General features: G+C 42.2%; 1 long non-coding RNA gene across 1 annotated transcript in view; it reads right to left on the reverse strand.

Moving 5' to 3' along the window:
- Positions 1-20,562, reverse strand: part of LOC136792278 (uncharacterized) — a 171,653-nt gene extending 151,091 nt beyond the window's left edge. The window contains exon 1 of the long non-coding RNA XR_010835842.1: positions 20,391-20,562. This is a non-coding gene — a long non-coding RNA (uncharacterized lncRNA). The remainder of the gene's footprint in view (positions 1-20,390) is intronic.
- Between the last annotated feature and the right edge of the window lie 288 nt (positions 20,563-20,850).

The following is a 20,850-nucleotide window of genomic DNA, read 5'->3' on the forward strand; positions in this document are numbered from 1 at the left end:
TGGGGTTTTTCCTCAACTGCTCTATCTTTCGGTCCCATTAATGCTAAACACTATTGCTATTGGCAGCCCAGCATTTGCTCTCTCAAGAGGAGAAATGTGATATAGTTGGCATGTCAACTCACTCTGTGGATTTTCTAAATTCCAACCGAGCCCTGTTCTCCAGACTGGGTTTTGGAGATGTGAACTGTTATCAAGTAGGAAGTAAGATAAAACACTGGGCTAAGTTCACTTTAGGCCACTGACTTATCTGAATCCCTATTCCCAGACAAGGCAGCACAAGGCAATCCTACTCTCCACTGTTCTCAGGATTCTTACTTGACTGTGTCATTTTATCCCTTCTTGGCTACTAAGCAACACAAAACCCATAAAATTCCCTGCAGTTTCTTCTATAGCATATACCAACATCTTCAGTGCCCAACCGTCTGCTTTGTGGAAGTGATTTGAGAAAAAAAGAAAAAAATGATATGATGAATAGGTGAGTATGATTGATAAGAAGCTTCATTTCGTAAAGGGTTAGAGTAGTTTCCAGACCTTCAGAAGAGAGCTGCCCTGAGAAAGCATTCAGCCTGTGGACCAAGCTTGCATCTTTAAAGAACAACCCTCTCAAGTTAGGATTCTCCATGACTCCCAAGTCTTCACGTGTTGCAATTAAACATGTCATCGTCCATGGTGGATGAACAGAGTTTAACAAGGGTCAGCCAGATCCCAAAGGTTAGGGGAAAAAAAATCACACTGAAATTAACTCTTGCAGACACATCAGAAACACTCTGGGCAGAACAGCAGTTTCTGGACAGGAAATTAGAAAACCTACATTTTAATATTGCCTGCCATGGGCAAAAGAATGAGGAGGAAGGGCCAGGGTAGGAAGAGGTCAGGTAGCATGTATCTTTCAAGCCTTTATAAATAAAATGTAAAGATTATTCTCCCTAGTATTATCTAAAATTTGGATATATGTGTGCCCTTTTAAGCACATCTCTGGAACCAATATCTAAAGAATATGAGGGTATTCATTTTGTTCTACTGTCTTGTGTGAAGTCGACATAAAACAAAATAGCTTTTTCGTGAATGAAATGGTAATAGTAATAACAGCCACCATCTATCAAGTGCTTACTACTTGCCAGGCACAAATCTAAGCACTTTATATACATCAGCAAACATGTGAGGTAGTTACTCATGTTACCACCATTTCACAGATGAGAGGCTGTGGCTCAGAGAGAGAAGCCAATTCCTCCTCCCCATCAGTGCCTGATTCAAGCATCTTCTCCGAGAAGCCTTTCTGCTTATGGCCTTGCCCCTCCAGGCTTCCTTGATCACTCCCTCCCTGAAGCTGCACTGCACCCAGCATATTCCTCCTCCATGGTACCTACCACACACTGTATTATAATTATTTGTCTGTACATCTGTATCCTCAGCAACACTGAGCTCCTAGAGGGCAACAACACTGTCTTGGGCTTTTGTATTCACAGCATGTGTTATGCTGCTTGATAATGCACAGTAGGGACTCAAGAAATGCTTATGAATGAATGGATGGAGAAGATCAACATTTTAAAAAATGAAGCATCATTGGAAAAGGACCAAACAGTGAAGGAATGCTGGAATAATGAAGCCGAGCAGGAGCCTGTGGGGCTCCTGGGCACAGAAGCCTTTCAAACAGTTGCTAGTCAGGGAAGGGAGGGGATGCAGAAACAAGGGAGGAGCAGTCAAGAAACAATAGTGCAGCCTTGGGGCAGGGTCCTGGTTCCACCTCAAGGGATACACATAACAATATCTTCGAGCTCTTTACAGAACTACCCCCCCCCAAAAATGGAAGATGTTAGCATTCTTCATTGCAGAGAAGACCACCTGAGACCAGATTAAAGGAACCAGAGAAACTCATCATGAGACCAGGTTAAAGAAGTGCAGGCCCTGCACACACGCATATCAGCAACCCCACCCTTGAACCATTGTTATAAAACTCCTCACCAAATCCTCCCAGGTTGGGATGCACAGTTTTCAGGGCACAAGCCCACTGTGTCTACCTTTGCTGGCAAAGCAATAAAGCTATTCTTTGCTACTTCACCCAAAACTCTATCTCTGAGATTCAATTCGGCACCAGTGCACAGAGGCCGAGCTTTTGGCATCAATTATGTGAGGAAACATATCCAAGAATTACTCTAACACTTACCTTAGATTTGATGTACTCAAACTGCCCTCTCCCAGTTCTCCTATCTGTTGGAAATAGCCAGTAAATAACATGCTTCTCAAACAGAATAGCACAGGGCTGCAAGGCATGGTGGGAAGAGTATCAGATTTAGAGACCAACTTGAGTTTGAGACCTGACTCTACTGACCTTGGGCAAATCAACTGACCATCTGAGCTGCCTTTTCTCATCTGTGACATAGGATCACCCCTACCCATGCATCTATCTCATAGTCCACATAGTTTTTTAGAAAGATCATACTGTATATGTGAATACATTTAATAGGTGTAAAGAATAACACAAATGTTAATGACTATAATGGACAGACATTATGCAAGACTTAACACTCTGGCTAACTTCTAGTCATGCAGCATGGGAAGACAGATGGGAACTAGGTTCTATAGATCGACCACTCAGTTCCAGGCACTGTGGAAGCAATTTATGTACACAATCTCACTTAAGTCTCCCACCAGCCCTGGGAAGTGCAGATGCTATCATGTTAACTTTACAAATGAGGAAAATGAGTGTTAAGCAGTTGAGTGAATTATCCAAAGCTATTTGTACAGGGCCAAGCCGCGAACTGGTGTCATGTCTTATTGATTTCGAAACATATGATATTTTCATCAACATTCTGCTGACTTCATGGAATATCAGTTTTCACTGTACAAAATTATCTAGAAATGGGGACTTATGGTTAAAAGTTTTATCTGTCAGGATGCAGAAAAGTTTGAATATTTCTTCTAATCTATTGGTACCTTTCAAACTAGAGTTTTTGAGACTGAATCAGTCCTTTTATTTAGAGTTTAAGAGGGGCCATAAATGACAGCACTCTGCCCTGCACAAGCTCAGAACCAACAGAGAGACAGACACAGACTAGAGATCACAATGCACTTACTATAGAGTGGGACCAAAGGGTGTGTTTGCCTCCTTATGTGCTGCCCCATTAAATGGCCTTATCCACCCCAGTCACGGGCATCATTCAACATCCACAGGCCATGCCAGAGCAGACAGCTCACCATGTGGCAGACAGCAGATGAGACTGCACCTTTTTGTGGACAGATGGATGGAATAAGAGAGACATGCAGGAGCTTAGCATGTTCAGTTCTTCCTCTCAAACTGATCAATCAGCTAAGTCCCACTCTGATGAGCATGAGTGAAGAGGCCGAGAGACCCTGGAAGAATCCCTCCCAAGATCTGCCTTCCTAGAGCCAAGAGTGAATTTCCTGTCTCTCTATGGAAATATGATAAGTGTGGAATGGAAACATTTCTGGATTTGGGGGTTTTCTGTTTTAAAAATGTGGTGGGAGGGTCTCTTCTGGAAATCTAGGCCAATGAGGACTGATTTACTCTTTTAGTTACACTAATCGGAAATAATGAAAAGAGAACTCTTAGGGCATAACACACAGCTGCTTGAAGAGTCTATTCAATATGTCAGCCCAATTTAGGGGATGACTCCTGACCTCAAATGTCAAAGGCAAATTTTCCTAAAGGACAACTGAGATTCAGACAAATTGTTTCCCTGTCTACACCCACGACATATATGAATAAACTTCTTCTGAACCAGCCAACACCCCTTTTGCTACTTCCCTTTAGCCAGCCGAGCCTGTAGTCAGAATGTGGCTGTGTCTTACTGTGTTGTGGAATGTTGGCCAGGCAATGCATATGTACTTATTAAACACCTGCTATTTTCCAGGCAGTAAGAAAACAGACAGAGCTTCTCCGGGAGCCTCCCTTCTGGTGAGGGAGAGATGGATGATAAGCATGTAAGCAAACAAGGTATTTTATGATTCTGATAGGTACTAGGAGGAAGAGAAATAGGATATTATGATAAAGAGGGGCCCTTAGTTGCTATATGCATGATGAGAAGTTGACAGCAATATGAAGATCAGGAGAAGAACAGTCAGGCAGAAGGAAATAGCAGATCTTGAGACGGGCATAAGCTTGATGTCTTTTCAAGAGGTGAGGAAAAAAAAGGCCAAAATCGGCTAGAGAGACAGGAATGAGAGGGAATGCAGGACGATAAGGCCAGAGAGGGAGCCAGGAACTGCATCTTGTAAGACTTGTGGACAATGTGAAAGAGTTTTGATATTATTCTTGGTATAATGGGAAGCCATTGAAGGGTTTGACCAGGAAGTAGCTTGGTATGATGTACATGTGATCACTCTTGATGCTGTGAAAAGCACCAACTGAGGGTGGGCAGAGTAGAAGCAAGATCAACTGGTAGCTTGGACCACAGCTTGGAGCTTAGAGCTGATGAAAAGTGATACAATTCAGCATATATTTAAGAGGTGGTAGTGATGGGAGATTCTGACAAATTTGATGTGGGTGTGAGAAAAGGAGGGAAAGGAGAGATGACTCCTAGATGTGGGGCCTGAATAAACAATGCGGCTATTGACCACCATGGAGAAGACTTGAGAGGTGTGGGCCAGGGATGGGGGTGAAATCACCTGGCTTTGGCCATATTAAATTTGAGGTGTCTGACATCCAAGAGGAGATGTCAAGAAGACCAATGAACATATGAGACAGACTTAAGGAAGAATTCTGGGTTGGAAGTATATATGCCACGAGTCACTGGGACCTGGTAAAATCAGTTCAAGAGAGAAGAAAGAAAAGCAACAGCTCTGGGAAACTCCAATATTTACAGGCTTGTAGAGAAGAGCCTGCAAAAGAGACAAATGGAAAGGTTTCTTTGAGTATGATGATAAGGAGCCCTAGACAAGATTGTGTTCTGAGGAGGACACAGTCAACAGTGTCAAGTGCTTCAGTATAAGAGAGGGGCAGATAACTGGCCATGGGTTTGTCAATACATATGTAGTCCTGGTGACCCTGATGTGAACTGATGCAGTAGAGTTGGGGGACACAGGCCATTGGGCTTCTAAAGTCTTCCCACCTTTGGGTTCTATGATTTTGATGACCTGTGCCAGGCTATAAATACCTTCTACTTCACTTATCCCTGAAGTTTCCCTTGGTGACTCTTTTTGCTGTCCTCACTTTCCAACTAATTCAAAACAAATAGCAATTTTACCTGAAGGAAAGGTAAATAAGATGAAATGGTGCAACTTATGGTGAAACTTATCCCTAGGTTTTCCAAAAATTCAGCAACAATTCTTCTAAGTGCCATAGGAATGCCTTGGTGGAACCAAGTGTTTACATTGTTTTCTCAGATTTCACTCCATGAATTACCTCACTCAACAGTAGGCCTCGGAGGTCTGGTCTACCAAGCTCTCTTCAGCTCCAGTTATAATCTACCATAGATCATTCATTCCTGGTTTCATATCACTCTTGGAGATAAATCAGCTTTTCAAGCGGAGGGGAGGTAGCATCATTTTATTAAGTAAGAGTTATTGATAACATTCCATTTATGCAAAGTTTGCTGTGTATAAGGGATTGCTATTAGTTTCACACCTTGGAAAAAGAAAGAAGTGTATGTTTATGTGTGTGCCTGTGTGCACATATGCACATACAAACCCAGGGACGCTTTTAATCCTATATTGGTCAGTGTGAATCTGATGCAGTGGTTCTCAATCAGGAAGGAGGGCAATTTTGTCCCCCAGGGGACATTTGGCAACATCTGGAGACATTTTTGGTTGTCATATTGGAGGATGCAACTGGCACCTAGAGGGTGGGGACTGAGGACGCTGCTGAACATTCTATAACGCATAGGGCAGCCTCCTCCACAACAGAGCATTTACTGACCCCAAATGCCAGGACTGTCGAGGTTCAGAAACCCTCACATCATGATGGAAGGGCAGAGAGCACCAACCTGAAGGAATATTCCATAGACAGTGCACATGGTACAGCAACTTTACTGACCTGGTCAGATCTGTCAATATAACTGATCTATAATGTAATCACCGGTCTGCTACGAACTGTGGGTGCGAGACACAGGCAATGATATACTTCGCTAATTCACACAGCTACCTATGTTAGCTGGTGTCTACAGAAAATCATTTTCTAAATTTAAAATGTCAATTTAATATATCTCATTCTAGTCTAGCTTCCCTCAAACCTCATGAAATGGAGCTACCGGCCTTGCCTGTGGACTCAGTTTTCTCTTTTCTAATTCAGATGGCCTTCCCTTATTACCTGCATGCCCCGGGGCTGACTTTAGTATTAAAGATCTCACCACCAATTAAATACCACCAACCCTCCAGCAGGCCTCCAATGGGTCTTCTATCCTCCCCATGCCAGGCAGAGGAGGGACTAACCCTAACAATGCCAGATGAGAGGACAAGTGACCAAAGTAAAATGATCAACTAATAAACAAAAGGCCTGGCAATATCTTACAGGAGCTGTAATACCTCCTTCTTTCCAGGACCCATCAGTGGCTGTATTTGGCAAAACCCACAAACTTTCTTCAAAAAAATGCCTCTTGAGACTCAAATGCCAGTCAAAAGTCAAACTGACCTAAATTTAGTAAAGAGTATATTCTCTAACCTCAAGGTCAACTAAATATCTAGTCTTCTTTCCACAGTATGACCAAGACTTTTATCCTGTACTTGTTGGGGAAGGACTTATTTAAACGATATTCATATTGTATTCTTAAAATAAACCTGAGCCTAGAGAAAAAATATAACAACCTCCACAGCAAAACACTGCAGAGCTGCTGAGTGGAGAAGCTTACCATAAGCAGAGAAACGGCTTGGGTTTCAATTTAATTCTCATTTGCTCAAAGGCCAAAGGAATTTTTCTATGAGGAGAATGAGGTCATTCTTCACAGAAAGGGATCACTGTCTCAAAATTCATATGACCAGGAAACACAAGGCTAATAGAATGAGATGTTGCAGAAATGAGAACTAAAATAAAGTGGGCTTAAGAGATGACAAACCTGCACGTGTGACTTAAGCACACGGAGATAGATTGAGAGCATACTGTGGATTCTTTGCTTTTCTTCCAGGAAAAGGCCATCTTCTCATACTTAGTGCAACCCCATACCGAAGCGCCCCTAGTGTTGCACATGAATGGGGCGCTTCCAAACACACAACGTGGGAACCCCAGCAGCCTGGCTCTTCAGGGCTTGCTTGGTACCAGAGGGGTGGCAAGTCCCCACATGGCGGGGTTCTGAAATGGATTAGGGCACTTCTCCCAAGTTATCACAAATATAGGAAAACAGACAATAACTTGCAAGGAGAGGAAACAGAGATGCCACAAAAATCAGACTGTTGATTTGTCTCCATCTTGGTTCTTTCTTGCCTTGCCTCGTTTTCAGTTCACACAGATGTGCTGTATAGCATGGGGATAAAGCACAGGCCAGGTCCAGCTTTACCTTGTCCCAGCCATTTGACTGTAGGCAAGTTACTTGTCTGCCTGTTACTTAGTTTCCCCATGTTTAAAATGATGACTAATAGTGATAATGGCCACCTAGGGCCACTGTTGTTGTTTAAAAAAAGTAATATTAGCTTGGGCTTAGCAGAGGGCCTAACACTTGGTAAGTTGATGACTATTAATCACTATGGCCCACAATTTGGATTCAAAGATTCAAAGAGCAAAATTTTAGATCTCAAAGATGATCTAACTCAGATCCATTTTAGGAAATAGGAGCTCAGAGAATTTATGTGATATATCCATGGTTACACAGCTAGTTAGCAATGAGATGAGATTAAAACCCAGGTGCCTTGACCCCTAGACCAGTTCTTTTAGGGGGAAAAAAGAAGAAGCACGGTGTACATGCGTTTGAAGAAATATATTAGTCGGTTCTCCTGCCAGAGAAATTATGGATCCGTCCATGCAATAGAAGCACGTCTTTTAAGGTCTGTTGTCTGCACTCATTCAGCCAGACCATGCTTTAGTTGCAGGGGAAACAGCTGGTCCAGCCCGGACTTGTCACACTGTCACCCCGAGCCTCTAAACAAGCCATTATCTGGCAACAGCAGATTGGGACCATCTGTCACCGCAGGGCACATATGGCCCCACTAGATTGTAAGAATAAGGTTGTCACAAAAGGTCATTAACTATGCGTCACTTTTCTGTGATGAGCTCTAAGCAGGCACAATGATCTTCCCATTTTATCTCAGTGTCTCGAACTCTCTCCAGCACTTGGAGAAACTGAGGGCAAATAAATCAGGAGTCTTCCTGCCATGGTCCCTGGTCGATCCCAGAAAGGGTTCCACTCATTTACTCTGGCCAGTTTGTTCTTTTTAAAACGTGTTTTACATCCTCTTCATAAAGAATCCCAGAAGGAGTGAAGGTTTGTAAATAGTGCCTGATACAACATAAAGATTGGGTTTGCATTAAATATACATAAGAAAAGTAGAAAAACAAGGGTGATCTAGGCCAACTACTTGGAGTAGATGACACTGGAACAACAGAGAACACAGGCAAGAAAGAATCATGCTCTTCTTATTTACAAGGACCATTACTAAGCACTAAAAATTAGGTGCACTAAAAACAAAAAAGCTCAGATACATGGACAGTGCTTTTAAAATACGGTAGCAGGGACTTCCCTGGTGGTCCAGTGGGTAAGACTCCGTGTTCCCAATGCAGGGGGCCCAGGTTTGATCACTGGTCAGGTAACTAGATCCTACATGCATGCCACAACTAAGAGTCCAAATGCCACAACTAGGAAGTCCGCATGCTGCAACTAAAGATCACACGTGCTGCAAAGAAGATCCCACGTTCCTCAACTAAGATCTGCTGCGGTCAAAATAAATAAATAAATAATATTTTAAAAAATAAAATATGGTGGCAGATTCTTTGGTATTTCTTCGGTAGTGATGTAATTCCTATGTGTTGTCATTTGGATATGGACAGGCTGCTTCAACTAATAGAGTGTGACAAAAGTGATGCCAGATGACTTGGGAGGCTAGATTATAAAAGACCATGTAGCATCTGCCTTATTTGTAGGCACCCTTACTCTTGAAGCCCTATCCCACCTTGTAAGAGGTCTCCATGATTCGAAGCCTCGATGCTACGAGGAAGCCCAAGCCACAGGTAGGGGCCATAAATAGGTTCTCCAGGTGACAGTCCTGTCTGAACCCAACCTTCAAGTCATCCCTGCCTGGACACCAGACATGTGAGTGAAGAGTTTCTAGAGAGTTCTAGCTCCCAGCCACTCCCAGGCATTCCTGTCTTTCCAGCCAAGCCCCAGACATTGTAGGGCAGAGACAAAGCCATTATTACTCTGCCCTGTTTGAATTCCTGACCCACAGACTCTATGGGTGGAATAAAATGGCTATTGTTTTCTACTTCTAATTTTGGTGTGATTTATTATACAGCAGCAGATAACCAGAACAGAATTCATAAGATAGTGAAAGCATCCCTGACTACTTTTAAGGAATGTAATGAGAAGGAGAAAGAGAATTAGCTCTCCACTGCCCCATGCTTCAGATGTTACCTCATTTAACCTGCACAGAAGTCCTGTGGGTTAGGAGTTAGCATTCCCATCTCTTAGGTGAGGAAACTGAAGCTCTGGGGGATTTAAAACAACTTGCCCAGGGATGAAGCGGAAATCTGCAGCTGGGACTGTTTGACTCCATAGACCTTTCCACCACATCTCAGTCCTGCTCAAGTGTCCAAATTCAGCCACATTCTATAGCCCAGAAATCTCACAACCACTGTAACTAAAATCAGCTTTCATGTTTAACAATTAGTTACTTTTTGAGCACCACTGTATGCCAGGCATTGTGCTAAGCACTCGTACTAGTGAGCAAAATAAACTCACATCTGCTCCTTTCTTCCAATCTCACAGCCACCCTTGTTCACCCTCCCTTTTCTGCACCCCGGTTAGTTTTTTGTAATCCACATCTCTCAGATACTCCCCTGATTAAACTCTTTCGGGGGTGTCTCCCTCCCCTGCACCATGGTGATTCACCAACCTGGTCCAGTGACCAGTGTCAAGGCTGGTGGTATGAAAATCAGCCAAGGAACGCTATATACAGATGCTCCAGCTTCACGTCTGGAGAATCTGATTCAGTAAGTCTATATATATTCTCAAAGCTCCCCAGTGATTCTTCTATGCAGTCACATTGGAAAACACCGGCCAAGAGAATAACATCCAAACTCCTTCATGTCGCATGTGAAATCCAGCATATTCTGGCTTCTACCAATTTCTCCCACCTCACCTTCTGCTACTTCTGCACCCTCTGCTTCACTCAGCACACACGTCCGTTGAGGCCTCACAGTCTCTCTATATGCTGTGCCTTATACCAAGAAGGTACTTCCCGCAAGGAGTGGTCTGGTTGAAAGCCTCTCCGCTTCAGCGAACTGTCCCTGACTCTCCCCCTTACAAGCATCACTGGTGCCCTTTCCCTGAGTCCTACTACCCCCTGTATCCACCTCCAATCACTTAACTCATGTCTAAGTGATGTGGTAAAGCCAGGGACCCAGGCTTATTCATTTTAGTATCTCCACTGTTAGCACAGTGCCCCGTTTATCAAAGATATTCAACAAATGTTTGCTGAATGAATAACCCAATGTGTTTCCCTTCAGCTTTAGCTGCCAAGAAACTCAAAGCCAAATCCAGTTACCAAGTATAGTAATTAACTCATCCCAGGTGCCTGGTAACATCTGCTCCCCGTTTCTTTGAGATGGTCTGTGTTCTCTTTTTAGCCATAATTGTCCTATTTTACATTAGGTTTAATTTCCATGCTGTTTCAAATCCTTTTAAAAGAAGGTGTGGTATACGTTTTGAATAAATCAACAGATATGTAAGTTTCTCAAAAGACACCTGGGTTACACCTATAGCACAGGGGTAAGGGGGAAAATTTACGGAAAAATATATCACACTTCTCAAATCTAATGACTGATACTTCTTCATGTTTTCTTGAATGAATCAAAATAGAGAACTATAAGGAAATAGCCACTCAGATGAATGTTTATTCATTCATCAAATAGTTATCGAGCATCTATTTTATACAAGGCACGTTGGCTGACATTGGAAACAAAGACTTGATTAAGATCCCAGGAATCAAAGAGCTTACTGCACTGTATGCTAGATGAGACTGGTATATAAATACAATCTTGCAAATTATAAAATGTTAATGTCTCTATTAAGGGTGTAAGAAGAGAGAGTATTTCTACCTGTAGGGATCAGAAACGGCTTCACGGGAGGCCATACCATCTCTGACCTGGGCCTTAAAGATGACCAGGATTTAGACATGTAGAGAGAGTTAGACAGAGGCAGGCATTCCAGGACGAAGAAATAACATGAGAATATACAGCAAACTATGATTTGGCTGGATAATGACATCTAACATTTCTTGTGCTCTTACTATACACCAGACATTATATAATATTACATGGCTTATTCTTTTTCTAAATCTTCAAATAACTCCATGGGTCAAGCAAATAAGGTTTAGAAATTATGTGAATTGCTCAAGGTCACACAATCAGAAATTGGCAGAGCTGAGATTCAATCAAGGCAGACTCTAGGGCTTTATGCTTATATGCTCCCAGACACTAACTCAAGGAGCAAAGATTTGAACGTGGGAGTAGCAAAGGATGAGACCAGAAAGAGAGGCAGGGGGCAGATGGCAGAGGACTCCCAAGCCACGATAAGTAGCGTGATCTTGATTCTGTTAGCAGTACAGAGCAACGGATGACTTAGAATAAAAAATATGACACATTTTACAGGCTTTAAGTAGTTATTGTATGCAGTAATAAATGAATCAATGAATGAATTTCTTAGGTTAGACTAGCCAAGCCGTAGTATACATAACAGATTGAAGGAGAGAGAGACTGAAATAATGAAACCAATAAATAATTTTTAGAAAGAGGTAACAGGGACTTGACTAGACAGTGATCATGGGAGACAAAAGAAAGAGCAAACATGGAGACTGATCAAACATGGAATAATGTCATGTACCTGAGAAACTGGAAGGACAATCATGTCATTCAGAGAAAGAAGCAATGAAATAAATACTGTAGGTGTGTGGGCAGGAGATTCAGGGGCTAGCAGGACTGCCCTGCCTCTCCACCAATGGAGCTGTTCTGCAGGATGAGGACTCAGAAGGGAGGTCAGAGGAAAGGATAGAATTGGGAGTCATCCACGCAGAGGAAACCATCAAAACCATGACATGAAGGAAACTGCCCAGACCAAGTATATAAAACTAAAAGGATCTTAAACATAACATTAAGAAATACAGTGATCAGATGGCCAAACGGCACATGAAAAGATGTTCAACATCACTAATTACCAGAGAAATGCAAATCAAAAGTACAATGAAGTATCACCTCACACCGGTCAGAATGGCCATCATCAAAAATTCTACACACAATAGATGCTGGAGAAGGTGTGGAGAAAAGGGAACCCTCCTACACCATTGGTGGGAATGTAAATTGGTACAACCACTAGAGAGAACAGTATGGAGAGTTCCTTAAAAAACTAAAAATAGAGCTTCCATATGATCCTGCAATCCCACTCCTTGGCATATACATTACGGAGAAAACTGTAATTCAAAAAGATATATGCACCCCAATGTTCACAGCAGCACTATTTACAATGGAAGCAACCTAAATGTCCATCAACAGATGAATGGATAAAGAAGATGTGGTGTATATATATAATGGAATACTACTTGGCCATAAAAAAGAATGAAATAGTGCCATTTGCAGCCACATGGATGGACCTAGAGATTATCATACTAAGTGAAGTAAGCCAGACAGGGAAAGACAAATATCATACAATATCATTTATATGTGTAATCTAAAAAGTAAATGATACAAATGAACTTACATACAAAACAGACATAGACCGACAGACATAGACATAGAAAACAAACTTATGGTTACCAAAGGGGAAAGGGGCTGGGGGGATAAATTAGGAGGTCGGGATTTACATATACACATTAGTATATATGAAATAGATAACCAAAAAGGACCTAGTGTATAGCACAGAGAACTATATTCAATATTTTATAATAACCTATAAGAAAAGAATCTGGAAGAGAATATATATATATATATATAACTGAATCACTTTGCTAGACACCTGAAACTAACACAACCATGTAAATCAACTATACTTCAAATAAATAAATGGGAAGAAAGAAACAGTGTTGGAGGTAAGAGGATGCATCAGGGATTCCAGGTGGTGTTAATGAAGTCAATGAGCAAGGCAGTTTAGGATGAAGTGAAAGTGAGGGGAAAAGGCAGCAGACAGGGCTTTGAGAAACAGAACCAACAAAAAGCCATCTGACTATCAGTGATCATTAAGACGGGTGACAGTGGACGCAAAGAAGAGCTAACAACGAGTTGAAGAATCACAGAGGCTGACAATGTGTGATACAAGTTAGGGATTGCAAACCCAGATGCCAAAGGAGCCAGGCAGATAACATACAAGAGTAAAAAAGCTGAGTACAAGATCATACAGCCCTCTGGCTCTACCTTCTACTTCTCATATGTGACAGAGAAATCAGCACAAAGATTTCTGTATCTAAGGAAAACAAGACTGCAAGGCAATGATACATGGTAACTGACATTTCATCTCAGACTTGGAGACAATAGGGAGTGGTGGGGTCTGTGGATTACTGGAGCATGCATACCCTGTCTAAAAACAGAAACAGAAAGTCAACTCTAAGAGACTGCTGTCATGTGCAAATATGGACCCAGTGTTGCCAATTCCCCAGTGTGTTAAGAGAAAGAGAAATACAAATTTTTATGGAAATATCACAATTTTTAAATGTCAGGGGGAATAAAAACATGATATGGGCCAATAAAACAGGCAGAAGCCAGCTTACTGCCTGAGAGTGTAAGACTTCCTGAATCCACTATGCTTTCATTAAGTCTGGCAATGAAAGAATGAGAAAAGGTTAGCAGAATTGAGTAGTGTTTGTTTGCTTATTTGCTTGTTTGTTTCAGGATTTTTGAAGAACTAAGCATTTTTATTGGCTGACAGGAAGACAGCCTAACAATCAACAGTAGGAGATGTGAAGTTGCATGTAAGGCAGTACAGCCTAAAACAATAATTTTATTTTGTCGGATTTTAGTATACTTTATTTTGATAAATAAGCATCAGGGAAAGAAAGATCTTTGTTAAGTACAATTCAGAATTAATTGATTAACCAGAAGTGACAGCTGTACAATACATGCTGTTGTCATCTTATTTTGTAAAGAGGTAGTTTCTATAGGAGATGGACAACGCTACAGGTAAAAGAGGCCCCACTAGCAGCCAGGATAATTTCTTTATTGAAACAACAGTTCCTTTGTGATATGGCAATGGAGACTGTCACCGTAGAGCATGTCACTGAACAGCTAGAACCCTGCCTTTCCAAGAATGGAAAGCCCCTTCTGGGAAAAGGAACTTTGGTGTGGCATTTAAATTTCCTAAGTTTCTTATCATTTGGAAGCTGGTTAACACCTTCAGGGCATCATCACACCCCTGTCTCCCCCCAGCAAAATGCCAGCATTTGTCCAGTTGTCCTGCTAAAACTGCCAGCATTTGTTGTCCAGCTTGGCTCAGGGAAGGAGAGGGGACGTAACAGAGAGCCATGGACAGCCTGTAGATTTCAGAAGCCAGGACGTGTGGGGTAGAATTCTCAGGCAGATGGCTTAAACTGGTTCTGAAAAGTCCATCAATAGCTCCACCTTCCAGATGAAACTAAGGCAATTCAAACAGGGTGAAGAGATTATCAAATTAATTTTATGTATTTTCCATCCCAGTATCACAGGAAGACTGGAGATCTGGGGAGATTTTTCTGTTTATTTTATTTTTCAAAAAAAAGGAAAGAAATGTGCCAGGAAGGCATGTTTCCTAAGTGCCTTTCCAAACCCTCTGAAAGAATAATTTGTCTTTAATATGACAGTACTCTGGTACTGTGACTTTCTTCTCCCCGCCTCCCAAGGCCCTTCAGGACTGACTACACCCTACAAACCCAAACGAATTCTCCGTTTTTCCCAAAGTATGTCCTTTGCTCTACAGGCCAGCTGCCCTAGATTGGTGATACCCCACAAAACACCATCTATTCATTTATCAGGTATTTAGAGAGTACCTTTTCCATGCAGGCACTATACCAGGTAGTGGGGATCAACAGTGAATGACGTGAACGTGGTTCCTGGTCTCACAATGCTTACCAGGTGTGGTTCCACTTCTACCTCACTCACACTCACTTCTATAGGAACGCCCACCTTCCTGCTCCCTGCCTGAAAATTCTCCACGTCCCTCATCTTCTGGGAAAACTTTTCTCTATACGAATGATTGATTCATCAACCTCTCCTCTGAACCTCATCAGCTCTTATGAGCCTGTGAAAGTCACACAGCATTTAATGATACACTGCCCTGTAACACCTGCTCTTGTCTCGTGAATGCCACCTTATCTTCCCAGCTAGGACACAAAGCTCTTGAAGGAAAGAACTACATTTTTTGTTTCACCTCTACCTTCCATGTGGTCTAACACAGAATTCAGTACACCTATCTCAAGACCCTTAACTTAGTCACATCTAATAAGAGCCTTTTTCCATGTTAGGTAACATTTACAGATTCCAAGGACTGGGGTCAACGTCTTTAAGGGCCATTATCCAGCCTACCACACTCTTAGATTAAGGCCCTTTGATTTGATAAAGCTGTAGCAAACAAACAAATAAAATCAATCAAAATCACGAAGAATATTCTCCCTCTCATCCAGGAATTTCAGCAAATAGACAAGAATCAGAAAACAATGCAAAACATTATCACAACCTACCAGTAGAAAAAAATATTATAGTTAAAAATTGCCAAAAGGATTAACTGCTAGAAAAGAAATCGTTTGAAATAAGTCAAAAGTATTGGTATTATTTTTGATCCCACAGGATCAAAAGAAGATTATTTCAAAATAGAATTGCTGGAAATACCATGAATTCAGGTTCATTTTTTTCCTGGGGAAGAAAGTTTTCCTAGTGGCATTCAGCCACAAAACCAATCTTTTCCCACCCACAACTGTAGATGGAAATAAATATCCATTCTCTTTATTATTAAAGTGTTTAGACAATTAAGGTCAGGTCGACCACAGGCTGACTGTGCTCAGTGCAGACTGGATCCCAGAATCGCCAGAGAATAACTCAACCACTGGGGTTACTGACTATGAGCTCAGGAAGCTAGGGTAAAATCCCTAGGGAAATGGAAGGTTCATCCATCAGAAGGTAGAATTCCAAAGGAGATGGCATAGTTTGAAGACAGTTTAAAAGAGACAAAGGATCCTTCAGTGAGTATGGTGAAAAGCAGTGAAGTTCTAGTTTTTAGAGTTTGAGTTGTCCTGGACTGAGTTGCATTACAATAACTAGACATTATGCAAACACAAAGGTGGTTTTTAAGGCCCTGCTACATGTATATGAAGAGACAAACAGTGAAAAGTGTCAGGTGACAGAAATTCTGAGGCCCAGGATCAACTTTCTAATGAGAAGGTATGGCTGGTCAAACCCATCTCGTTGACCTGTTGAAATGTTAACTTAGTTGACTTGGTAAATAGTTAATCATTCCCCCATAGCAGGATATGAGTATTCTCAGATACTGCCTTTATTTTAAGATTCTAATGAAAATTCCATTCATGGTCTAGAATAAAACTGCAAATCCCCAGGGGCACCCAACCATCATGCAGCCAAGCTGCAGCTTCCCCCAGTGAACTGGTTCAGTGACGGCCAGCTCAGGAGCCCTCAGGGATCACTACAGCAGAGCCCGTGCAGACAACGATTACCTTCAATCATGAACAACAGGGCCTGTTATGGTCTACACTCTTGTTGATAAGGCAAGGAAGTGTATAATATACATCGTTAAAGAATTCTGACAAAAGTGCTTTCTAAAAGTCCTTTTTTTAAAATAACTTTATATATTTTGTTTATTTATTTTTGGCTGTGTTGGGTCTTCGTTGCTGTGCGTGGGCTTTCTCTAGTTGCAGTGAGCGAGGGCTACTCTTAGTTGCGGTGCCCTGGCTTCTCATTGCGGTAGCTTCTCTTGTTGCGGAGCACGGGTTCTAGGCGAGTGGGCTTCAGTAGTTGTGGCTCGCAGGCTCTAGAGTGCAGGCTCAGTAGTTGTGGCACACAGGCTTAGCTGCTCCGCGGCATGTGGGGTCTTCCCGGACCAGGCTCGAACCCATGTCCCTCGCATTGGCAGGAGAATTCTTAACCACTGAGCCACCAGGGAAGTCCGTAAAGTTGTGGTTTTTTTAAGAAATTCTCTTCAGTTATCTGGAAACTTTTCTTGGGAAAATCATCTCTCCCAGAGAAGCTAGATCAGAGGCAATTCTTCACTCACATCGGTGTGACTCAGCACAATTTCCTAGGACTCCTCAAGACCCCAATGGGTTCTGCCCGGGACCTCAGCTTAATTCTCAGCTCATTGTGAAGCTTAAATCATTTTCACATCATAACATGTCAGTTGTTTATCTCCCTCCCCTCTTTAAGCTCAGTCTTGGAGCGAGAAACATAAACACCCTTCGTGGAGGCAGCTTTTTTTGTCCAGACCCTGTAGCTTGGAAAAGTTATGATCGGCAGGAAATGCAAAAAACCAGCGGTGCTTTTGTTTTCATTGATTTCAGTGACATTTTGAAAATGGAGCACCTAAGCCAAACCAAATTCCGGGCCTTATTCTGACCAAAATCTGAAACAAGGAACTTCATGCGGAACATGAAAAACTCAATTGTCTCCGGCCACAGCTGAATGAAAAGCTCAGATTAAAACTGGCAACGATTTACTTCCTACAAACATGCTTTGTTCCTGGCTAACTTGTCAGCTCATAAAAAACGCCTCTGTACAAGCAGCTGTCTCATTCAAGACGCTGAAGCCTTTCATGGCCGTCAGTACGAATGTGTAACAGGGAGCCCAGTCCAGGACCCTTGCTCTAAAACCCTGGCCCAGAGTGTGGGCCTCCCCGCTTTCCTGGTATGCCTTTCTTCTAATTTGATGACTTGCAGTTTTAATAAATGGTTATAGAAAATGCCACGCTCTTCATGGAATCCCCTCATCATTCCAAGAAGCCTATTTGTGGAAAAAGCCGGTCCCAGAGGCAAAAACAGAGGAGGTCTCTGAAGTTTCCAATTCTTAATCCCAGCTCTTGCTCTGAGCTGCTCTGGGTGAACTTATTTAATATCTTTATATCTTTAAATGTTTCCTTGGCAAGCTGAGTCACTTGCGGTGACCACCCTGAACTAGTTTGCTAGAGAGAAATCATATCAAAACTAGGGCAAACCATTTTGCAAATGTAAACTGGCTGATGAATAACCATTATGGCTTTCCCAATGAACCAGTAAATAAATTGATGACACAATCAAGATGTCTCATTATTTCCTGGATTATCTAGAGAGGCACTGTCAGCCCAACCTCAACGTGAGGACTCATCCTGAATCCTCATATGTACCATCTTACAGATTAGAGAGTGGACGGACAGTGGCTAAAAAGAAGGAGCCCCTTTACCCTTCCTGATTCTACCTTTGCTTATGTCACTCCAGTCACTTGGAATGATCTCTTTGCTCTTCTCATCCCAGTCTGCAAATCTTCTCTGAGAACTTCTCATACACTCTCCTTCATTTAAAGCCCAGACTCTCTTAGTGTAAACTGCATTAGCTCTGACCTGATGGAAAGACGATTCCAGGTGCTCAGAATTCATAAACTGCCTGTGTGACCTAGGATAAATCACTTAACATCTCTGAGCTCCAGTTTCGTTAGCTATAAAAAATGGGACTAGGAGCACCCTCCTCACAATTCCTTTAGAGTTCTTTCCCATCCAGATCATTTTGGTGTGGGGTTAAAAGAGCAATGAATGAAGAGATCAGTGAAACACTGCAGTTGCTGTGAGATAGAGTCTTTTGGGGGTGGCTGGCCAGAGCAAAATACGTAGGAAATGTGTGGCTGAGGCCAAAGTCATTTTTTGAGTATATATTACATAGCAGGTACTATACCATAGTTGTCATAGGCTGAAATGTTCCCCCCCACCAAATTCATACGTTGAAGTCCTAACCCCCAGTACCGCAGAATGTGACTGTACTTGAAGAGTGAGTCTTTAAAGAAATACTTAAGGTTCAATGAGATCATTAGGATGGGCCCTAATCTTATACAACTGGTGTCTTTATTTTAAAAAAGACATTAGGACACAGACACGTACAGAGGGAGGACATTGTGAAGATGACCCTCTACAAACCAAGAAGAGAGACCTCGGAAGAAACCAACCCTTCTAACACCTTGATCTTGGACTTCTAGCCTCCAGGACCCCAAGAAAATAAGTTTCTGTTGCTTAAGCTGCCCAGACTATCGTAGTTTGCTATGGCAGCCCAAGCAAACTAGTAGTTATTATCTCTGATTCTTCAGAAATTATCCACCACCTAAAATGTGTCCACAATTTAAAACGTGTTCACTCATTATAAATACAAACAAACAAAAGAGATGACTTATTTAGTTTTTACATTTTTTCTTACTCCTGTCAGCCCATTTCTCCATTTTTTCTCTTCCCTAAGAACACACCTTTTGAAATCATGAATGATAGGAAAATTATTTCCCGCTGGTATCAGTCAGGACAGGTTAGGTCATGCTGCAGTAACAACCAATCCTAAAATCTTAGGAGTTTCTAACAATTAAGTTTGATTTTTTCTTATGCTAAATAAGCACGGGTTCCACTCCATGTTTCCTCACTAGTCTCAGACACTTTACCAACTGGAGGGTTAACAGTGGCCATTAGAAGAAAACATGGTGAATTTCTCATTGGCTCTTACATTCTTCCACCTAGAAGTGACACAAGTCACTTTCACTCATGCTCTGTTGCTCAAAATAAGTCACCTGGCCCTGGCTATCTTCAAGGAGGGGAGCAGTACAAACCTATGTGGCAGGAGAAGTACCAGAATATCAATGAGCAGGGCCATTTGCTGCCACAGTGCTTTTGGGTAAGGATAACAAAATTCTCACCACAACTGAAGCAACAGTGGTCCCATGGATTTAGAGGGACAAAAGTCCTATCCGCAAAGGACATAGTTTAGCTTGACGGTCTATACACGAAACTAAAGAAAGAACAGGGACTTCCGAATCAAATCAATCCCTTCCATTTAAGCTAATGGCTTTAGGCTCTGCTGAATCTATGTTTTTTCATCTGTAACTTTTCTCATAATATTTCTATGGGGATTAAGTAAAATTACATTTGTAAAGTAGCCTCAACAGTGTCTAAAAATGTCCTAGATGCTCTTCCCTGCATCCACTGCATCTTTGAAACAAACAGCCAGTGTGACTTTTTTTTGCCCAATTTCTTGTATGAAGCCATGATTCAGCTGTTTCACCTGGTCCCACACAAGGCTTGGCTTTGACAAAACCACCAGGTACCTACCTTCCAGAGAGTCTTCTTACTTCTAAGACACCTAGCCCGCCTGGACAGGTACCCTTCTTAGCATACAACATTCTCTCAGGTACATTCTCTGTCTTCTCTCCTCTCTCTGTCGAGTCCTGTGCCGACCTCAGGCCTCCAAACCGTCAGCTAGAAAATGAGGTCAAGTAAGTGTGATGCGTGAGATGAGGATGACGTTGATTCATCTGTTTTCTCCAGAGTTCATGGCATTGGAAGCGTCTCCTCTATGTTCAGGGAACGCAAGCCCTGGGGAAAGCAACTGTGTCTTAGAGGTGACTCACGCCGCCTTCCACGCTCTCCCTCCAACTTCCCTGGATTGAAGAAGGGAGAGGAACAGGAGGGGCGGCAACACACCCCTTACCTACTCACCCTTTCCTCCCCCACTGCAATGTGAATCAGAGACTCATGGCAAACAGCTGGGTGACTTGAGCAATTAACCCCT

This window comes from Kogia breviceps, chromosome 12, assembly GCF_026419965.1.
Source record: "Kogia breviceps isolate mKogBre1 chromosome 12, mKogBre1 haplotype 1, whole genome shotgun sequence".
NCBI lineage: Eukaryota > Metazoa > Chordata > Mammalia > Artiodactyla > Physeteridae > Kogia > Kogia breviceps.